The sequence below is a fragment of the Rhamphochromis sp. 'chilingali' genome (genome assembly GCF_963969265.1).
Source record: "Rhamphochromis sp. 'chilingali' genome assembly, chromosome: 19".
Classification (NCBI taxonomy): domain Eukaryota; kingdom Metazoa; phylum Chordata; class Actinopteri; order Cichliformes; family Cichlidae; genus Rhamphochromis; species Rhamphochromis sp. 'chilingali'.
The window spans coordinates 34,969,198-34,988,266 of NC_137946.1; the positions used below are offsets into that span (position 1 = coordinate 34,969,198).

The 19,069-nt window shown below is 43.8% G+C and overlaps 1 long non-coding RNA gene across 1 annotated transcript; it reads right to left on the reverse strand.

The window, feature by feature from the left end:
- Positions 1-6,188: 6,188 nt before the first annotated feature.
- Positions 6,189-10,627, reverse strand: LOC308387182. Its single transcript, XR_013969902.1, has 3 exons — positions 10,371-10,627; positions 6,658-6,813; positions 6,189-6,234 (listed from the first exon to the last, which is right to left on the reverse strand). It is a non-coding gene; the product is annotated as an uncharacterized lncRNA (long non-coding RNA).
- Between the last annotated feature and the right edge of the window lie 8,442 nt (positions 10,628-19,069).

The window sequence follows — 19,069 nt, forward strand, 5'->3', positions numbered from 1 at the left end:
CCGGTTTTCATCCACAATCCAATGGTCAGACTGAACGTCTGAACCAGGAATTGGAATCCGCTCTTCGCTGTGTAACGTCACAGAACCCGGCTACCTGGTCGTCTCAGTTGCCTTGGGTGGAATACGCCCATAATTCTCTCACGTCCTCGGCGACAGGCTTGTCACCCTTTGAAGCCTCACTAGGTTATCAGCCACCGTTGTTCCCGGAGAATGAGACGGAACTGGCCGTTCCTTCTGTCCAGCACCACCTTCGACGCTGCCGGCGGGTGTGGCAGAGGGTTCGACGGGCACTCCTCACGACTGTCGACCGTCAACGGGACTATGCGGATCGCCGCCGCTCTGTTGCCCCAACTTATCACCCTGGACAACGGGTTTGGCTCTGTGCTAAGGACATTCCCTTACGGTCACTTTCTTGGAAGTTGGCTCCCCGTTACATTGGCCCCTACGAGATCGCTGCTGTCGTCAGTCCCTCGGCAGTCCGACTCAGGCTCCCAGCTTCCTGGCGCGTCCACCCAACGTTTCACGTCTCTCGGGTCAAGCCGGTCCGTAGCAATCCTCTGTGCCAGCCATCCGTTCCCCCACCCCCCGCCGGGCTCGTGGACGGTCACCCGGCCTACTCGGTCCGGCGGAACGTTGACGTGCGCCACTGCGGTCGTGGTGCCCAGTAACTAGTGGACTGGGAGGGTTATGGCCCCGAGGAGCGTTCTTGGGTTCCCTGGTCGCTCATCCTGGACCCATCCCTGATCTCTGACTTTCGCTCCTCCCTTCGCAGGGCCCAGTCCGGGCGGTTGCCGGGTGGTGACCCTTGAGGTGGGGGTGGTGTCATATGCTGTGGGAGTGTCTGGTTGGGTGTGGTCCAGGTTCCTGTTGTCCGTCCCCTGGGGTGGAGTTGGCCAGCTCATCACCTGCTTCCAATTTCCGGGGCTCCACCTAGAGGGTTTTTAAGCCAGCACTGCCTGCTACTCCTTGCCAGTTCGTCCTGCTACCACCCGTGGTAAACTTGGCCTCCTCTGTGCTCAGACTCTGTGTGCCTGGATCGTGGGTTAATGTGTCCTTCGTCTCCTGTATTCTCCAGATTCATCACCCGTCGTACACACCAGCAGTGCTGGTTCTGTTTCCGTCCCGTTCTCCCGTCTGCCCAGAACCCGAGGACCACACACTCATCTTCTCCTCAGCCTGCCCTCCAGCCCGTACTTCAACCTCCCTGGACACCTTGGAACCTGGACCAGCCTCCCCACACTCTCAACCATCCCTGGAATGCTCCCACGGCAACCCCTTCCCCGCCTAATAGCCGGTGTTTTCAAGTAAGCCCAAGACTCTCCACTAGTACCACTAACCTCTGCCCTTTAATTGTTTCCCATTCAGTAAAACCCTTCTCCTGTGTTTGCAGAAGTTCCCGCCCGTGTTCTCCCTGTGTTCTACGTCCGTTTCTCCGCCCTCAGGCCTCCCTCAGTTCCTGCGAATGATTTCTGTTAGACCCAGTCTTGTTTAAGTTCCTTTTCCTTTCAATAAATTGTACATCGTTCGAGCAATTGAGTCTGCTCTTGAGTCCACTGCATCCTTGTTTGTGACACATAAAGCTACGTCCAGATGAACAGAATCAACTTTTGGAAATGTCAACATAGTTGTTTCTTTGCAGGAAGGTAGATAGCCTTTGGGCCAAGACACTGAAGAAGCTCTTTCCTTCTACGTTCAGCAGACTGATCTGACGAAACTGGCTGATGGATGAGGAGTTCTTGTCCTTAGGGATCAGAATACCTCCTGCTCTCCGCCAAGCCTTTGGAATCGCTCCTTTCTGCCACGCTACCTTCACATACATGGTCTTAAATAATCAGGCCCCATCTTATCTTAATGACCTTGTAGTACCATATCACCCTATTAGAGCACTTCGCTCTTGCTCTGCAGGCCTACTTGTTGTTCCTAGAGTATTTAAAAGTAGAATGGGAGGGAGAGCCTTCAGTTTTCAGGCCCCTCTTCTGTGGAACCAGCTTCCAGTTTGGATTCGGGAGACAGACACTGTCAATGGAAAATTGTATTTAGTAGTCAGTATAATCTTTTAGTGATATAAGTTTGCATATGGTAGAATGCTGCATGTAAACATTTGTGTGTAGAAGTATATAGTTGGTGACATATTGAAAGAATGTGTCATCCTAGGAGGTCTGTAACATTCTAGGATGTTAACCCCACGTCCTGGGAGCATGAGAGAGGTCGCACCTTGTTTTATTGTTTTATTGTTTTAACATAGCTATGTCTGTTTTAGTCTAAGTGCCTTTTTGTCTAGATGAACTGCTGGACTTCTTCACTGTGTTATCTAGGGTGAACCATCTAGGGTGAGGGGGAGATTACCCTCTTCCTGACCAAGGATGTACCTTTTGTGCTTTCATGTTATATGACCCTTTGATCAGCAGAACACACACACACACACACACACACACACACACACACACACACACACACACACAGAAGTATAAATAAAGACCGGGGCAGTTTCTTAGCGCGAGTCTCAGTCTGGAGGCTGCCCTTGCTAGCAAGAAGTTCTGTGTGTTTCTCTTCTCTGAGTCTTTACTGAAGAAGTGTTTTAGAATATTTTCCCTAACAGACACTATCTCTACTTTCAAGATTAGACTTAAAACTTTCCTTTTTGCTAAAGCATATAGTTAGGGCTGGACCAGGTGACCCTGAATCCTCCCTTAGTTATGCTGCAATAGACGTAGGCTGCCGAGGGATTCCCATGATGCATTGAGTTTTTCCTTTCCAGTCACCTTTCTCACTCACTATGTATTAACACACTTCTCTGCATTGAATCATATCTGTTATTAATCTCTGTCTCTCTTCCACAGCATGTCTTTTATCCTGTCTTCCTTCTCTCACCCCAACCAATCGCAGCAGATGGCCGCCCCTCCCTTAGCCTGGTTCTGCCGGAGGTTTCTTCCTGTTAAAAGGGAGTTTTTCCTTCCCACTGTTGCCAAAGTGCTTGCTCATAGGGGGTCATATGATTGTTGGGTTTTTCTCTGTATCTATGAAGCGCCTTGAGGCGACTTATGTTGTGATTTGGCGCTATATAAATAAAATTGAATTGAATTGAATCAGCTTCCACGGGTATTTGAGAACTTGTGGGGTGTTTTTATAGAGCCTATATGAGATGCCATTAGGTCCTTGGGCCGATGCTGCTCTTGCCTGCTTCACTACCTTCTCCACTTCACTCCATGTATGTGGTCTTATGTCCATTTGGTGTTCAGGTGCCTGGATAGGCAGCATATCACTCGGAATGGTGACTGGCTCATGCCTCTAATCATCAGAGTAAGTTTTCCTCAGTTGATCTTCCATGTCTTTTATGGGCATTTTGAGGCACCCACTCTTCTCTTCAGCAAATAGACTCTTAACAAAAGTTGTATGGGTTGCTGTAGAAAAGGGTCCTTGTCCGTTCTTTCTTCTTACGTTGTCGTCTGAGGTGTTCTGCTCTTTGGAGCTTTGTAAGTTGTTGCTTTATTTCCTCCTGCAGGGCAATGAGTCCCTCCCTTTCTGTCTCATAGGCCCCCCTCCATTGTTTCCTCAGTTGTCTTCTGTCTTTCACTAATGTATCAACTTCCCGCTGAATCTGATCTTTCCTACTTTCCATCTTCCTTTCCCTTGCTGGTAGTGGTTTGGCTAGACTCAGTGTTGGAAGATTCTGTTGGCCTTTTCTGGATGAGCTCTGGACTGGAACGCAGTGTTGATTGTGGCTGGCTAACATCTATACACAAATGTGTTCCTAGCTGTTGGTGGCTAAACTCCAAACTAGGGGCTAATATTAAATGGCCGGGCCCTGAGCTAGAATCTAATATTGAGTGTGGCTGGCTAAGCTCTAGACTGGGAACTGCTACTGGTTGGATTTGACTGAGTTCCGATCTGGAGACTATGGGGGACTCTGTATGACAATGAACTTCGAAAAGGGTGCTGATATCCTGAGGACTGTGGGGATTCTCCTGCCTCTGGACTTCAATCGACTGATTTGACTTCTTAAAAAGTATGTGTTAAGGAATTTTTATTGTTTTATTTGATTATGCTTCAAATGTTATGTTATACATATTTCACCAGACACAGCTTCCTGTTGAAACAGGAAGCTGACCCTGTGACGCTGACAAGAGATCAGTACAGAAATACATATCCGCAGAAGTTGACTTGCATTATATTATTCTTAGAAATTGACCTGCAACACACATACTCTGTGACACACACACACACAGATTGCATGCAGACAGACATCAGGACCTGTGTGACAGGAAATGTGATTATATTTGCATATTGACGATGTAACCTATAAAAATAAACGAATACTGCAGTTCGGTGTGATTTGCTCTGAGCTTTTCACCCGTGCAGCAAGTTAACCTACACAAGTGTCTCATTGTTGTTTATTCACCTGACTGTTTGTTAACTGTAAATCTCTGACAATGTGTCAATGTGAGGCCCCTTTCTCAGCTCGCTGAGGCACTTCTTCCTGCCTTGGTGGATTTTAAGGACCATGTCAGTAATTAGTTTTGACCAGCCACAAATGCAGTTCTGCAGCTAATAAATAAAACTAAATTAAGGCTGATCTTACTGTATGTACTGTACACTTTCTCTTCAATCAAAGAAATAAGCAAAACATTTTGAACAATGACCTGTATTTTTGAAAATACTACACATTTGTAACAATGGACTTTCAATTCAGGCTTCCAAAATATACATGAGTCATATTTGTACAATGCATCTCTTGAAAAACATTCCACAACATTCCTCAAAGTTATCTGCTGTAACCTGAATTCAACATTGTGGGGCCTTATGACATTGCGCTTATGTAAAAAATAGTTTTTTAAATGTAAGAGCCATAAGGTAATATGGCAACAGGGGTGTAATTATTAAAATGACACAAAGAAGAGACTTAAAATAACATTATAACCCACAGGCGCACAACCAAGAGACCTAAACTGATTAGTATTGGCTTGCTTCTATTACTAAACATCACAATCACTAATACTAGATGATGCAATCTGTTTGTAGTGGTGCACCTTGGGAAAAAAATTGCAAACTGGTGAAATTGGTGCAAGGCACCATTTCCATTGAGAAAAATGGACATTCAAAGTTTGATTTTTTTTTTTTAAAGAGCCATGGCTTGAAAAGTGAAAACTGCAGTAATAAAGGACCCAAGTTGAAAAGTGCCAGAAAAATAAGTTTCACTATGTACTGCAACTTTACCAGTGCTGGCTTAAAAGAAAGGATGGTACATATTCGAAGAGGTAAACATGTTGTTCCCACATCATAACTGGAAAACTGTTCAATCGTACAGTCTGGTCCTGAAAACCTGGGCCTTCTTTGAAAGGCTGTTCCTTTTGAGCTCCATAACCAGTTTCTATAATACCTCGAAGGTATACTTTTCCAGTGGGTAAGTGAGGTTCAAAGTGTACATTAGTCCAAACAGCATTGCAGCTGCTAGGGTATAGTTATCCAAATCCTGCCAGACTCTCTGGCCTTCAAGGACTATCCCGATGTCCTCAGGGCTGCCATTGGCATCTCTTGACTTTATGATGTAAATTCCCATGTGTCATGGTCGCTGTGTGGCAGGCAGGATGAGGACCCAAAATGCAAACTCACGGACTCAGGGGATAAACTCAAAATGCAGCTTTATTGCTGACAGGTGACAAACAAAAGCAGTGATACCAAAGCAATACAAAACTAAACTACACTGGGAAAAGCTAATTGTAACATATACCAGAAGACACGGGGAGAACCACACACAGCATGAGGGAGAACGCGACGCCGAACAGAGGGAGACGCAGACAGAAATACACAGAGGGTTAACGAGGAAAGTGGGAACACACGGGGAACACAGCTGACACAGATAACCATAACGAGAAAGGGCGGGGTGAACATAACACTGACGGGAGACGGGCAGAGTCAAACAGGAAGTACAGAGGTTCAGACAGGAGGAGAGAGAGCACGGGGAAAACACAGACATAACGGGCTGGGGAAACATGGAATAAAACATAAGGAGAGACGAGGGCTCACAGATACACAGAGGGGCACACAGGGGGTAAAAGCCACGAAGGGAAAACACTTAGGGAACAACACAACAGGGCAACTCAGGAAACATGGCCTAAATAGGGAACAAAATACAAACATACAAGAAAACTAAGAATACTGGGCCAACATGGCCCAGGACCATGACACCATGGTTGTTTCCTTATTAGATCGTTGGATAATGGCTTCATCTGTGGCCTAGTAAATGCAGAATTCCAAAATTTAATTAAACAGAACACTGGTCAAAGAACATTATACCAAATCTTATTTTAATCTGTGTCACTATTCCAAAAAATGTTAACATTAACACATTAGGTGAAAAAAAATGTATTCATTACAGCATGTGATTTGAGTCCTCAGAATGCTCAAAAAGGTAATGCATTTCTGAAGTGAAATCTCCATGCAAAGAAGCAGAATACTGTCAAAGCATAGAGAGGTGTTCAACTATGAACTCCACACATACTTCTAATGCAGGTAAAAGAAAAAAAACAACAAAAAAAAAACGCACCCATGGTAAATTGTGAAAATCCCAGGTGATTCCTGGCATAGAGTGACAAGCAGCATTTTGTTAAAATTATTATTTTCCCTAAAGTGTATACAGAAATTAATTTTTTTTCTTACCTGGGCCGTGGGCTCCAGAATGTTCTGAAGTCTTCTTCCTATTTGTCCTCCTCGCCTTTTGAAGACCTTTATTAGTTTGTCAGATAGCACATCTATCTGCAAGAGTAATATGGACTGCAGTGGCATGGTGGTAATGCGCTTAAACTCTGCATTTATCTAAAAAGAGAAGTTGTCACATAAAAATGCTGTCAAAATCTCAAATCTCACAAGGTTACATCCACACAAAGTTGTTATTTTTTGTCATATTACTATTTATTAGCTATGGGTCCCATGTTGCTGAGCAGTTCCATAGTTGCCCTTACTTCCATACCACCCAAAGCCTGTTTGCAACCACAGCAGTTGCCTCCTTCTGGCCATTTTGCAGTTCTGCCAAATGACCCAGAAACTACATCTATTATTGTCATATACACATCAAGGTCTTTCATTAATACTTAGTTAAATTAGTTAATTTGACCTTTCCAGAAAATTTACCTTACAGAATGTGAGATAACATATGCAAATCTTCACTAGTAAATAAAAGAATGTTATTAAAACCTTAACTGTAACACCTCTATGTAACAACGCTAGAGAATTGTTCTGAAGCAACACCAATCTGCCCTTCAGCAGGGATAAGCACCATATATCGATACAGAAAAAAAAAATTTAACGTATTTATATTGTCATTATTTTTATCTCTTTAAGCCCTCCTCTCAGTCTCTCTATAAATCAGTTAAAATAATTTGTTGGGTTTTTGTGTGTCTTTAACATGTTATCAGTACATTACATTCACTGCCCCAGAACATGAAATAAAGCCCCACGTCATGCACTTCCTCTCCTAATGAGTACTGCATAGGTGTCATGCCCTAAATAAACCGACTTTAGTGAAGACACCCCCCCCCCCCCCAACACACACAGAGCCCACCCCATGGCAAACTAGCTTATTTAACTGTTTAACTAAAACATTTTAGGTACAACCAGTTAACTAAATGGACACAAGTTTGTTAGTCTGTATTCACTGAGAAAAAACAAGCGAATGTGACTGGGCACGCACTGAAAAAAGGCTAATGCACATAATATTGTCCCGCAGCTTAAGCTAGCATTATCGTTAGTTAACTTAAGGAATGACTTGTTTTTTCCATTATGTTGCTCAACAGCAATTCATGAGAAAAACTTCCCCATATAATGGATGTTCTCTTCGTTTCCTCTCAAACATGTAGTTTTCAGTTTACCTCGACAAAGTAAAGCTGAGCACCAAACGTAAACGAAGCGAAGACAAAAAATGGCGGACCGCCACAGTGAATTTTCCCTCGCAGAACACACCCGGGGGGGTGGGGGGGGGGTGGAGTTTCAACAGAAAACATAACTATTTTCTGTGATTTTGATATGACTGGTTTTAAAAGACTGAACATCCTTCTAAAACAAGTGAAAGGCGTGAGACTTAATTATGTTTAGACCAAAAATATAAATGATTCATGTTGGATATATTTACTGTATTTTTACTAATTTAACAACCTCATCATTGCATTAGTCGCTTTATGCTATAGCATTACGCTTACATTAGCTTGAAGCTCAAGGTCGTCATTTTATTTAATTTCTTTTTCTGGGCTTACAAACAGGACACACAACATTTAGATAACCGTTACACTGAATCTTGGGTCTGTGTTGAGTCTTCCAGCTGCTGACTACAGAAGCTAGATTGACCTTTCAGCATGTTTATAGCGGTTGTGGCTATGTGCTGGTAATGTTACCATGTGTGAGCAGTCACATTGGCAGCAGACATGTTTCAACAAACTAGTCATATCCCAGCCCTACATTAGCTTGTTTAATGGTTAAGACACTGCAGGTACCACCACTTACTACAGACACCGATGCAAGTTTGTAATAGTCTGTTAATTTAGACTGAAAAAATATACAAACAATATTAACTCACATTATATATGTTAATTACTAATTTGCTTATCGCATAATTTCGGTTACCATTAGCTAACTGGAGCCTAACATTGGCCTTTCATGGTTTTCGATAAACAGCCCACATACCTGTAAAATAACAACACCCCAGTAAAAGTCCACATACAGTGGGTCAAAAAAGTATTTAGTCAGCCACCGATTGTGCAAGTTCCCCCACTTAAAATGATGACAGAGGTCAGTAATTTGCACCAGAGGTACACTTCAACTGTGAGAGACAGAATGTGAAAGAAAAATCCATGAATCCACATGGTAGGATTTGTAAAGAATTTATTCGTAAATCACTGTGGAAAATAAGTATTTGGTCAATAACAAAAATACAACTCAATACTTTGTAACATAACCTTTGTTGGCAATAACAGCGGTCAAACGTTTACTATAGGTCTTTACCAGGTTTGCACACACAGTAGCTGGTATTTTGGCCCATTCCTCCATGCAGATCTTCTCGAGAGCAGTGATGTTTTGGGGCTGTCGCCGAGCAACACAGACTTTCAACTCCCGCCACAGATTTTCTATGGGGTTGAGGTCTGGAGACTGGCTAGGCCACTCCAGGACTTTCAAATGCTTCTTACGGAGCCACTCCTTTGTTGCCCGGGCGGTGTGTTTTGGATCATTGTCATGTTGGAAGAACCAGCCTCGTTTCATCTTCAAAGTTCTCACTGATGGAAGGAGGTTTTGGCTCAAAATCTCACGATACATGGCCCCATTCATTCTGTCCTTAACACGGATCAGTCGTCCTGTCCCCTTGGCAGAAAAACAGCCCCATAGCATGATGTTTCCACCCCCATGCTTCACAGTAGGTATGGTGTTCTTGGGATGCAACTCAGTATTCTTCTTCCTCCAAACACAACGAGTTGAGTTTATACCAAAAAGTTCTACTTTGGCTTCATCTGACCACATGACATTCTCCCAATCCTCTGCTGTATCATCCATGTGCTCTCTGGCAAACTTCAGACAGGCCTGGACATGCACTGGCTTCAGCAGCAGAACACGTCTGGCACTGCGGGATTTGATTCCCTGCCGTTGTAGTGTGTTACTGATGGTGACCTTTGTTACTTTGGTCCCAGCTCTCTGCAGGTCATTCACCAGGTCCCCCCGTGTGGTTCTGGGATCTTTGCTCACCGTTCTCATGATCATTTTGACCCCACGGGATGAGATCTTGCGTGGAGCCCCAGATCGAGGGAGATTATCAGTGGTGTTGTATGTCTTCCATTTTCTGATGATTGCTCCCACAGTTGATTTTTTCACACCAAGCTGCTTGCCTATTGTAGATTCACTCTTCCCAGTCTGGTGCAGGTCTACAATACTTTTCCTGGTGTCCTTCGAAAGCTCTTTGGTCTTGCCATGGCGGCGTTTGGAGTCTGACTGTTTGAGGCTGTGGACAGGTGTCTTTTATACAGATGATGAGTTCAAACAGGTGCCATTCATACAGGTAACGAGTGGGGGACAGAAAAGCTTCTTACAGAAGACGTTACAGGTCTGTGAGAGCCAGAGATTTTCCTTGTTTGAGGTGACCAAATACTTATTTTCCACCCTAATGTACGAATAAATTCTTTACAAATCCTACCATGTGGATTCATGGATTTTTTTTTTCACATTCTGTCTCTCACAGTTGAAGTGTACCTCTGGTGCAAATTACTGACCTCTGTCATCATTTTAGGTGGGGGAACTTGGACAATCGGTGGCTGACTAAATACTTTTTTGCCCCACTGTATATAAAGGGTCTACACTCTTTCTCACTGGTGTGTTAGCTTTAAAATAGTATTTACCTTCAAGTGTAAAACTCCAGATGGTAGTAGATTTTCCAAAGCGAGAGACAAAAATGGCGGACAGTGCAGCCGATTTTTCCTTTCCAGGGGGCGGAGCTTGAGGATAAAACACGACTAACTTGTTTCTTTTCAACATGATTTGTTCTAAAAGAATGAATATTCTTAAAGAATATGTGAAAATTAAAAGACAAAAATATGTTTAGATGTGAAATTTAAATTAGTCATGCTGGATATATGAAGTAATTCTATGCAAATTCAACAACCACCCTATTGCATTTTTTTCAGTGTGGGTCGCAGTGGTGGAAAATAGAGTTGTCTGGCTTTAATACCTTCTCCTCTCTTGGTAGTGGATCATTTGTCTCCTTGGGTCACTTCTTCTATGGTGAGTTAGATTGCTTCACTTCCTTGAAACATTTTTTCAGACTTCAGGGTGATGAATCATCAGATTACTCCCTTGTAAGAAGCGCCCACCCACACTCACTAGCAAAATGAGACATGTGTTGAATTGGAAGCAAGAATTTCAGCATTTTCCTACTAGTGGGGTTAGTGAGCTAGTTGGTGCTAATTTAATAGGGACATACTGTACTTTACTACACCATAAACATATTAACACTCACAGTGTAAGTGACTTTGAAAGTTTTTAGTGGGGCACCTGATTTAAAATTTATAATTTAATGCAAACCGAGAGACATCCCAATTACATCTCACTTGGGACACATGATTCGAAGTCTCTTTTGTGCCAACAAATATCTCAGCATGTTTCTTTTTCAAGTACCCAACTATACCCCAAATCTACAATGTGGACATTGGGAAATTATGATTTAGAGTGTGAGTTGATAGAAAAATTGTGTTGTTTTATAATTATCAGCGCTTCCTTTATAGAAACTGATTGAATGGGAGGTGATGAAATTTGTCATGAGATTCATGATGCTGTGATCAGCAGTTTGTACATGTCTGCTTAAGTCAGACCAAACCCACAGGCCTCAGACAGGAAGTAGTGTCTTCCTGGTCAGTTAAGTTTGATTTTCATCTGCCTCCACTCTGGTTCTTGGATGAGCTCATGGCAGAGATCTTTTAATATCTGAATTATAGGTGAGTACATTTTTTGTTCCCACATCCTTGACTTAAAACACCTGTTCATTACTGTAAAATAATGTTGAATTAAACTTTTCAGTTTAGGGTTAGGGTTAGGGTTAGGGTTAGGGTTAGGGTAAGGGTTAGGGTTTGGGGAAAGAAAGGGGTCCCAGGCAGAAGTCTGGGTCCCCTGGTGCACGCTCACTCGACTGGGGTAGGCACTGATGCCCCCGGATCAAAAAATTGCCCATCATTGGGTAGTAGTGGCCATTAGTTGTTCTATTGAGCCCGTCGCGACGTTTCGGCGTTACTTCGCCTTCATCAGGCTGGGCTCAATGAGGGTAGGGACTGGTTTGTCCTCTATTTATACTTTTTCTCTTCTTAGCTTTTCTTTCTGACTTTTTTGTCTTACTTTTTTCTGTTTCTTCTTACTTAGGTTTTTTCTTGGCTTTTTAATTTTTTCTGTACTTAGTTTTTTCTATTTTTCTCTTTTCCTCTCAACCCTACTTGGGGAGCTTTCTTACTCTCTCTCTTTTTCTCTTCTCAACCCTACTTGGGGAGCTTTCTTTCTATCCTTTTTCTTTATGGCACCCCCTATTCCTTAGTCCACTCTTTCTATCATCTTGTTTTTCTGGCACCCCCATCCTTAGTAACCACTCTATTTAGGCTTCTTTTTCTGTTTTTTGTTTTTCCATTTTTTTAGGCTTTTTTTCTGTTTTTTCTGGGGTTTGGGACAGGGAGGGGGGGATAGGTTAGGGTTAGGGAAGGAGATGTGGGTAGGGGCATCGCCCACTCCACCGGGACCTGGCTGGTAAGGGTTTGGGGAAAGAAAGGGGTCCCAGGCAGAAGTCTGGGTCCCCTGGTGCACGCTCACTCGACTGGGGTAGGCACTGATGCCCCCGGATCAAAAAATTGCCCATCATTGGGTAGTAGTGGCCATTAGTTGTTCTATTGAGCCCGTCGCGACGTTTCGGCGTTACTTCGCCTTCATCAGGCTGGGCTCAATGAGGGTAGGGACTGGTTTGTCCTCTATTTATACTTTTTCTCTTCTTAGCTTTTCTTTCTGACTTTTTTGTCTTACTTTTTTCTGTTTCTTCTTACTTAGGTTTTTTCTTGGCTTTTTAATTTTTTCTGTACTTAGTTTTTTCTATTTTTCTCTTTTCCTCTCAACCCTACTTGGGGAGCTTTCTTACTCTCTCTCTTTTTCTCTTCTCAACCCTACTTGGGGAGCTTTCTTTCTATCCTTTTTCTTTATGGCACCCCCTATTCCTTAGTCCACTCTTTCTATCATCTTGTTTTTCTGGCACCCCCATCCTTAGTAACCACTCTATTTAGGCTTCTTTTTCTGTTTTTTGTTTTTCCATTTTTTTAGGCTTTTTTTCTGTTTTTTCTGGGGTTTGGGACAGGGAGGGGGGGATAGGTTAGGGTTAGGGAAGGAGATGTGGGTAGGGGCATCGCCCACTCCACCGGGACCTGGCTGGTAAGGGTTTGGGGAAAGAAAGGGGTCCCAGGCAGAAGTCTGGGTCCCCTGGTGCACGCTCACTCGACTGGGGTAGGCACTGATGCCCCCGGATCAAAAAATTGCCCATCATTGGGTAGTAGTGGCCATTAGTTGTTCTATTGAGCCCGTCGCGACGTTTCGGCGTTACTTCGCCTTCATCAGGCTGGGCTCAATGAGGGTAGGGACTGGTTTGTCCTCTATTTATACTTTTTCTCTTCTTAGCTTTTCTTTCTGACTTTTTTGTCTTACTTTTTTCTGTTTCTTCTTACTTAGGTTTTTTCTTGGCTTTTTAATTTTTTCTGTACTTAGTTTTTTCTATTTTTCTCTTTTCCTCTCAACCCTACTTGGGGAGCTTTCTTACTCTCTCTCTTTTTCTCTTCTCAACCCTACTTGGGGAGCTTTCTTTCTATCCTTTTTCTTTATGGCACCCCCTATTCCTTAGTCCACTCTTTCTATCATCTTGTTTTTCTGGCACCCCCATCCTTAGTAACCACTCTATTTAGGCTTCTTTTTCTGTTTTTTGTTTTTCCATTTTTTTAGGCTTTTTTTCTGTTTTTTCTGGGGTTTGGGACAGGGAGGGGGGGATAGGTTAGGGTTAGGGAAGGAGATGTGGGTAGGGGCATCGCCCACTCCACCGGGACCTGGCTGGTAAGGGTTTGGGGAAAGAAAGGGGTCCCAGGCAGAAGTCTGGGTCCCCTGGTGCACGCTCACTCGACTGGGGTAGGCACTGATGCCCCCGGATCAAAAAATTGCCCATCATTGGGTAGTAGTGGCCATTAGTTGTTCTATTGAGCCCGTCGCGACGTTTCGGCGTTACTTCGCCTTCATCAGGCTGGGCTCAATGAGGGTAGGGACTGGTTTGTCCTCTATTTATACTTTTTCTCTTCTTAGCTTTTCTTTCTGACTTTTTTGTCTTACTTTTTTCTGTTTCTTCTTACTTAGGTTTTTTCTTGGCTTTTTAATTTTTTCTGTACTTAGTTTTTTCTATTTTTCTCTTTTCCTCTCAACCCTACTTGGGGAGCTTTCTTACTCTCTCTCTTTTTCTCTTCTCAACCCTACTTGGGGAGCTTTCTTTCTATCCTTTTTCTTTATGGCACCCCCTATTCCTTAGTCCACTCTTTCTATCATCTTGTTTTTCTGGCACCCCCATCCTTAGTAACCACTCTATTTAGGCTTCTTTTTCTGTTTTTTGTTTTTCCATTTTTTTAGGCTTTTTTTCTGTTTTTTCTGGGGTTTGGGACAGGGAGGGGGGGATAGGTTAGGGTTAGGGAAGGAGATGTGGGTAGGGGCATCGCCCACTCCACCGGGACCTGGCTGGTAAGGGTTTGGGGAAAGAAAGGGGTCCCAGGCAGAAGTCTGGGTCCCCTGGTGCACGCTCACTCGACTGGGGTAGGCACTGATGCCCCCGGATCAAAAAATTGCCCATCATTGGGTAGTAGTGGCCATTAGTTGTTCTATTGAGCCCGTCGCGACGTTTCGGCGTTACTTCGCCTTCATCAGGCTGGGCTCAATGAGGGTAGGGACTGGTTTGTCCTCTATTTATACTTTTTCTCTTCTTAGCTTTTCTTTCTGACTTTTTTGTCTTACTTTTTTCTGTTTCTTCTTACTTAGGTTTTTTCTTGGCTTTTTAATTTTTTCTGTACTTAGTTTTTTCTATTTTTCTCTTTTCCTCTCAACCCTACTTGGGGAGCTTTCTTACTCTCTCTCTTTTTCTCTTCTCAACCCTACTTGGGGAGCTTTCTTTCTATCCTTTTTCTTTATGGCACCCCCTATTCCTTAGTCCACTCTTTCTATCATCTTGTTTTTCTGGCACCCCCATCCTTAGTAACCACTCTATTTAGGCTTCTTTTTCTGTTTTTTGTTTTTCCATTTTTTTAGGCTTTTTTTCTGTTTTTTCTGGGGTTTGGGACAGGGAGGGGGGGATAGGTTAGGGTTAGGGAAGGAGATGTGGGTAGGGGCATCGCCCACTCCACCGGGACCTGGCTGGTAAGGGTTTGGGGAAAGAAAGGGGTCCCAGGCAGAAGTCTGGGTCCCCTGGTGCACGCTCACTCGACTGGGGTAGGCACTGATGCCCCCGGATCAAAAAATTGCCCATCATTGGGTAGTAGTGGCCATTAGTTGTTCTATTGAGCCCGTCGCGACGTTTCGGCGTTACTTCGCCTTCATCAGGCTGGGCTCAATGAGGGTAGGGACTGGTTTGTCCTCTATTTATACTTTTTCTCTTCTTAGCTTTTCTTTCTGACTTTTTTGTCTTACTTTTTTCTGTTTCTTCTTACTTAGGTTTTTTCTTGGCTTTTTAATTTTTTCTGTACTTAGTTTTTTCTATTTTTCTCTTTTCCTCTCAACCCTACTTGGGGAGCTTTCTTACTCTCTCTCTTTTTCTCTTCTCAACCCTACTTGGGGAGCTTTCTTTCTATCCTTTTTCTTTATGGCACCCCCTATTCCTTAGTCCACTCTTTCTATCATCTTGTTTTTCTGGCACCCCCATCCTTAGTAACCACTCTATTTAGGCTTCTTTTTCTGTTTTTTGTTTTTCCATTTTTTTAGGCTTTTTTTCTGTTTTTTCTGGGGTTTGGGACAGGGAGGGGGGGATAGGTTAGGGTTAGGGAAGGAGATGTGGGTAGGGGCATCGCCCACTCCACCGGGACCTGGCTGGTAAGGGTTTGGGGAAAGAAAGGGGTCCCAGGCAGAAGTCTGGGTCCCCTGGTGCACGCTCACTCGACTGGGGTAGGCACTGATGCCCCCGGATCAAAAAATTGCCCATCATTGGGTAGTAGTGGCCATTAGTTGTTCTATTGAGCCCGTCGCGACGTTTCGGCGTTACTTCGCCTTCATCAGGCTGGGCTCAATGAGGGTAGGGACTGGTTTGTCCTCTATTTATACTTTTTCTCTTCTTAGCTTTTCTTTCTGACTTTTTTGTCTTACTTTTTTCTGTTTCTTCTTACTTAGGTTTTTTCTTGGCTTTTTAATTTTTTCTGTACTTAGTTTTTTCTATTTTTCTCTTTTCCTCTCAACCCTACTTGGGGAGCTTTCTTACTCTCTCTCTTTTTCTCTTCTCAACCCTACTTGGGGAGCTTTCTTTCTATCCTTTTTCTTTATGGCACCCCCTATTCCTTAGTCCACTCTTTCTATCATCTTGTTTTTCTGGCACCCCCATCCTTAGTAACCACTCTATTTAGGCTTCTTTTTCTGTTTTTTGTTTTTCCATTTTTTTAGGCTTTTTTTCTGTTTTTTCTGGGGTTTGGGACAGGGAGGGGGGGATAGGTTAGGGTTAGGGAAGGAGATGTGGGTAGGGGCATCGCCCACTCCACCGGGACCTGGCTGGTAAGGGTTTGGGGAAAGAAAGGGGTCCCAGGCAGAAGTCTGGGTCCCCTGGTGCACGCTCACTCGACTGGGGTAGGCACTGATGCCCCCGGATCAAAAAATTGCCCATCATTGGGTAGTAGTGGCCATTAGTTGTTCTATTGAGCCCGTCGCGACGTTTCGGCGTTACTTCGCCTTCATCAGGCTGGGCTCAATGAGGGTAGGGACTGGTTTGTCCTCTATTTATACTTTTTCTCTTCTTAGCTTTTCTTTCTGACTTTTTTGTCTTACTTTTTTCTGTTTCTTCTTACTTAGGTTTTTTCTTGGCTTTTTAATTTTTTCTGTACTTAGTTTTTTCTATTTTTCTCTTTTCCTCTCAACCCTACTTGGGGAGCTTTCTTACTCTCTCTCTTTTTCTCTTCTCAACCCTACTTGGGGAGCTTTCTTTCTATCCTTTTTCTTTATGGCACCCCCTATTCCTTAGTCCACTCTTTCTATCATCTTGTTTTTCTGGCACCCCCATCCTTAGTAACCACTCTATTTAGGCTTCTTTTTCTGTTTTTTGTTTTTCCATTTTTTTAGGCTTTTTTTCTGTTTTTTCTGGGGTTTGGGACAGGGAGGGGGGGATAGGTTAGGGTTAGGGAAGGAGATGTGGGTAGGGGCATCGCCCACTCCACCGGGACCTGGCTGGTAAGGGTTTGGGGAAAGAAAGGGGTCCCAGGCAGAAGTCTGGGTCCCCTGGTGCACGCTCACTCGACTGGGGTAGGCACTGATGCCCCCGGATCAAAAAATTGCCCATCATTGGGTAGTAGTGGCCATTAGTTGTTCTATTGAGCCCGTCGCGACGTTTCGGCGTTACTTCGCCTTCATCAGGCTGGGCTCAATGAGGGTAGGGACTGGTTTGTCCTCTATTTATACTTTTTCTCTTCTTAGCTTTTCTTTCTGACTTTTTTGTCTTACTTTTTTCTGTTTCTTCTTACTTAGGTTTTTTCTTGGCTTTTTAATTTTTTCTGTACTTAGTTTTTTCTATTTTTCTCTTTTCCTCTCAACCCTACTTGGGGAGCTTTCTTACTCTCTCTCTTTTTCTCTTCTCAACCCTACTTGGGGAGCTTTCTTTCTATCCTTTTTCTTTATGGCACCCCCTATTCCTTAGTCCACTCTTTCTATCATCTTGTTTTTCTGGCACCCCCATCCTTAGTAACCACTCTATTTAGGCTTCTTTTTCTGTTTTTTGTTTTTCCATTTTTTTAGGCTTTTTTTCTGTTTTTTCTGGGGTTTGGGACAGGGAGGGGGGGATAGGTTAGGGTTAGGGAAGGAGATGTGGGTAGGGGCATCGCCCACTCCACCGGGACCTGGCTGGTAAGGGTTTGGGGAAAGAAAGGGGTCCCAGGCAGAAGTCTGGGTCCCCTGGTGCACGCTCACTCGACTGGGGTAGGCACTGATGCCCCCGGATCAAAAAATTGCCCATCATTGGGTAGTAGTGGCCATTAGTTGTTCTATTGAGCCCGTCGCGACGTTTCGGCGTTACTTCGCCTTCATCAGGCTGGGCTCAATGAGGGTAGGGACTGGTTTGTCCTCTATTTATACTTTTTCTCTTCTTAGCTTTTCTTTCTGACTTTTTTGTCTTACTTTTTTCTGTTTCTTCTTACTTAGGTTTTTTCTTGGCTTTTTAATTTTTTCTGTACTTAGTTTTTTCTATTTTTCTCTTTTCCTCTCAACCCTACTTGGGGAGCTTTCTTACTCTCTCTCTTTTTCTCTTCTCAACCCTACTTGGGGAGCTTTCTTTCTATCCTTTTTCTTTATGGCACCCCCTATTCCTTAGTCCACTCTTTCTATCATCTTGTTTTTCTGGCACCCCCATCCTTAGTAACCACTCTATTTAGGCTTCTTTTTCTGTTTTTTGTTTTTCCATTTTTTTAGGCTTTTTTTCTGTTTTTTCTGGGGTTTGGGACAGGGAGGGGGGGATAGGTTAGGGTTAGGGAAGGAGATGTGGGTAGGGGCATCGCCCACTCCACCGGGACCTGGCTGGTAAGGGTTTGGGGAAAGAAAGGGGTCCCAGGCAGAAGTCTGGGTCCCCTGGTGCACGCTCACTCGACTGGGGTAGGCACTGATGCCCCCGGATCAAAAAATTGCCCATCATTGGGTAGTAGTGGCCATTAGTTGTTCTATTGAGCCCGTCGCGACGTTTCGGCGTTACTTCGCCTTCATCAGGCTGGGCTCAATGAGGGTAGGGACTGGTTTGTCCTCTATTTATACTTTTTCTCTTCTTAGCTTTTCTTTCTGACTTTTTTGTCTTACTTTTTTCTGTTTCTTCTTACTTAGGTTTTTTCTTGGCTTTTTAATTTTTTCTGTACTTAGTTTTTTCTATTTTTCTCTTTTCCTCTCAACCCTACTTGGGGAGCTTTCTTACTCTCTCTCTTTTTCTCTTCTCAACCCTACTTGGGGAGCTTTCTTTCTATCCTTTTTCTTTATGGCACCCCCTATTCCTTAGTCCACTCTTTCTATCATCTTGTTTTTCTGGCACCCCCATCCTTAGTAACCACTCTATTTAGGCTTCTTTTTCTGTTTTTTGTTTTTCCATTTTTTTAGGCTTTTTTTCTGTTTTTTCTGGGGTTTGGGACAGGGAGGGGGGGATAGGTTAGGGTTAGGGAAGGAGATGTGGGTAGGGGCATCGCCCACTCCACCGGGACCTGGCTGGTAAGGGTTTGGGGAAAGAAAGGGGTCCCAGGCAGAAGTCTGGGTCCCCTGGTGCACGCTCACTCGACTGGGGTAGGCACTGATGCCCCCGGATCAAAAAATTGCCCATCATTGGGTAGTAGTG